The sequence below is a fragment of the Penaeus chinensis genome, chromosome 16, assembly GCF_019202785.1.
Source record: "Penaeus chinensis breed Huanghai No. 1 chromosome 16, ASM1920278v2, whole genome shotgun sequence".
In the NCBI taxonomy this organism is placed as follows: Eukaryota; Metazoa; Arthropoda; class Malacostraca; order Decapoda; family Penaeidae; genus Penaeus; species Penaeus chinensis.
Genome location: NC_061834.1, coordinates 36,128,625 through 36,131,124, shown reverse-complemented (window position 1 = coordinate 36,131,124; position 2,500 = coordinate 36,128,625). Strand labels below are relative to the sequence as shown.

General features: G+C 34.0%; 1 protein-coding gene across 2 annotated transcripts in view; it reads right to left on the bottom strand.

The window, feature by feature from the left end:
• Positions 1–2,500, bottom strand: part of LOC125033386 (ribosomal protein S6 kinase beta-1-like) — a 21,751-nt gene that overhangs the window by 17,608 nt on the left and 1,643 nt on the right. The window lies entirely within an intron of this gene.

Sequence of the window (2,500 nt, the reverse complement as noted above, 5' to 3'; positions counted from 1 at the left end):
GGAGGAGGAGGAGGAGGAGGAGGAGGAGGAGGGGGAGGAGGAAGAGGAGGAAGAGGAGGAGGAGGAGGAGGAGGAGGAGGAGGAGGAGGAGGAGGAGGAGGAGGAGGAGGAGGAGGAGGAGGAGGAGGAGGAGGAGGAGGAAGAAGAAGAAGCAGAAGAAGAAAAAGCAGAAGAAGAAGCAGCAGAAGAAGAAGAAGCAGCAGAAGAAGAAGAAGCAGCAGAAGAAGCAGAAGAAGAAGAAGCAGAAGAAGAAGCAGCAGAAGAAGAAGCAGCAGAAGAAGAAGCAGCAGAAGAAGAAGCAGCAGAAGGAGAAGAAGCAGAAGAAGCAGCAGCAGCAGCAGCAGCAGAAGAAGAAGAAGAAGAAAAGAAAAAAAAAGGTGAAAACACTGAAGGAAAAGATGGTGTGGACAAGAAGAAAGGAAAACAAAGAAGAAGAAGAAGAAGAAGAAGAAGAAGAAGAAGAAGAAGAAGAAGAAGAAGAAGAAGAAGAAGAAGAAGAAGAAGAAGAAGAAGAAGAAGAAGAAGAAGAAGAAGAAGAAGAAGAAGAAAAAAAGAGGTGAAAACACTGAAAAAGATGGTGTGGACAAGAAGAAAGGAAAACAAAACTGATGAGGAAGAAGGATTGGAGGGGAAAAAATAAAAAACAAACAAAAGACCAGGAAAGCTCAAAGATCACACAGACAAACAATCCAACAATACATTATCCTCCAAATTTTGATTTCATCAATACATAGCCAGTTATAAGCTGTCGTTTGACTAGACATAAGATGAAAATACAAGCGAAACAAACTGCAGAAAGTCTAAAAACACACTCAATACTATTAGTCATAGCATTGGCCGAATCAAGCATGATAATAGGTTTATCATATGGTTCAATCACATCAATGCATGGGGAGTCGGAACTCAGTTATAGCTAAAATAATCTGGATTATTGTTCAAAGCTATGAATTTCAAATTACAATTGACAAACAAAAATTGTAATACATTTTTTGTCATTACTGACAATCCCAGGTAGATAAATAAATAAAAAATTCACTAAACAAAACAGAAAGCTACATATCTATGCAAAAGACCCAAATATAATCATATAAAAAGTAAAAAAAAAAAAAATTAACTCACGTAATATACATTCTACTATCTGAAGAAGAAAGATATTACTAATGGGAATACTCCAGAGCTTTTATGTTAAAAATTTAATTCAAATCAATAAAAAAATAATTGCACTTTTTTTTCAGTATCTTCTAGAAAAGACTAAAATTGAACATATGGTTCATGTGAGTTCACTGCAGAAACAACTATAAAACAATAAACAACTGAAGATGAAATTCTTTAGCCATTCTCAAAATAGTTATTCTTATGCAATCTTGATTAAGTAGATCTTATAAGGATAATGACTGCACGCAACATTCACAGAGCTAATTTCTGGTTAGTATATGTTACCCCCTTCACAAATGACAAAATGGCTAAATATTCCACTAAGAACAATAAACTCTATGATTATAGTGAGCTTTCCTGTTTCATTCAAGATCACACCATTTTGCCTTCATCACTGCAAAGACTATCAATCCAACAAAGTCTTCTATGTTATACCATGGAGAAAAAAAATACATCATAGCCCATCCCTTCTCCTTTATGACACATCATTTCTAACACTATGAACACTCATCTCATAAGTTTTCTTTCCTACCAGACATATACAGACAGAGAACTGTTGTTCTTTGTGTGCACAAGGACAATGAAGCTTTGTGATGCTTGATTTAGACACTCACTCTGATGCTTGATTTAGACTCTCTCTCTCTCCCTCTATCTTCCTCTGCTTCATTGATCTATTTCCATATCAGAAATGGGGCTGCAACTCCAATTATGCTAAATCTTGTTTTGATTCTTAGTACTGTGCATTTACAGTCATATCTTTAGTAATTACAATAAGATCTGGCATTTTTAATCAGTCATTTGTAAAACAAAAATAACAAACAAAATACCAAAATAATAGTAATTTGATATAAAATAATATGCTTATCATGTAAGATTATGTACCTCTCTAATGTACAAACAATAATAAACAATAAATAACAGAACTGGATCAAACAAAGAAAGCCAGTTTAATACCAGATGTTGCAAGCACAGTCTTGAACTTTCTGAATGACATTACACAAAATATGCCACATGATATGAAATGTATGAATCAGACTCAAATCCAAATAACAAAAAGATGATGATATCACAAATCTAACAGCCTGACAAAGCAAACAGAAATGATAGAGATGTGACCATATTTTTTCAAGAATGTCAAAAGACCAATAATAAATAACAAAACTTTAGACACTGCAGGACCCAACAAGTGTGACAAAAAAAAAAAGATTGAATTACTCACTTTACATCGTAATGAAATTAATTTCCCTGTTTTATAAACAAAGAGTATTTCCTAACATCTGTTACAATATAAGCTTAATAAAAATAAACAATAACAAAGCCCTAAATACCCAAATATTAGAAAAAA